Source organism: Micromesistius poutassou (assembly GCF_964030765.1).
Source record: "Micromesistius poutassou genome assembly, chromosome: 1".
Classification (NCBI taxonomy): Eukaryota; Metazoa; Chordata; class Actinopteri; order Gadiformes; family Gadidae; genus Micromesistius; species Micromesistius poutassou.
Window position 1 is genome coordinate 11,712,312 of NC_140271.1, and position 1,049 is coordinate 11,713,360.

The following is a 1,049-nucleotide window of genomic DNA, read 5'->3' on the forward strand; positions in this document are numbered from 1 at the left end:
TGTATGTGTTATGCTACGAATTTCATAGATAAAGTTGCCAAGATTGCCACATAAGATTGACCATAAGAGAAATTAGAGAAGGCGTAAGAGTGTTGTAGTGTTCTTCTCTGTGCCCTTGGACATGCCGCCTTACTCCGCCTTAATGTCACCGCTACTAAAAAAGATAAAAGTGGAAAATAGCTCTCCACTCACTTAAATGGCTATTCTGACACAGATGTCCTTCACTCTGCAGCGGCTCGCTCGTGAAATTAATCACGGCCCTTAGTCTCGTTATAACGCCGGGGAAAAATAATGACATTCATCTGGTCTGGCATTTAGATTTCACATAACCGCCGCGATTCAGATTGCTTTTATGATGGCCACAATAGATTTAATCATTACTCCTCCGAACCCATTAATATAATGAAAACCACTATAAAATGTGTAATGCTGTTAATCGGGTAACAATCCAACGTGGTGCATTAACTGTAAAACAAAGAGCAACAACAAAGACATTGCATTCCATGTTTAGAAATCCCGACGTTGCTCGGCAACAGGGTGGGTCCGCGGATAACAGGTATATCACCGACAGGATGTTATCCGTCAGGTTGAACCCCGTGCCCTTGAGCCGGCTGTTATTAAGCCCTCCCAACACGCGGCGGCTGACCCTGTTGTCGTGACACTGTTGACAAGGGCAAAGCTAGCATTGCAGTTCCTAGCGGAGCAATAACCGGGTTATGGTGGTGGCAGGGGGGGGGGCTGGTGGGGGGGTGCTACTGGGGGTGGGAGGACAGAGGGAGGGAGGGAGGGTGGTGGGTTGGAGTGGGGCTGCGGGGGGGGGGAGGAGGGAAGGGGGGGGGGGGTGGTCTCTGGGGAGTTAGACGGTAATTACGGCGACATCCTGTCATCAGCAGATAGCATGTGCTCTCCTCTCTCTCTGCCTGCACGGCCGGTTAGCGAGCTAGCTTAATGGGGTTATTCCCATTCAGCGCGGGCGGCGGCGTTATGAGCGCTGCGCCGCATCGACATTCGCCTCGTGTCGCCCGCCGCCAATAACTCCTCCACTTGCC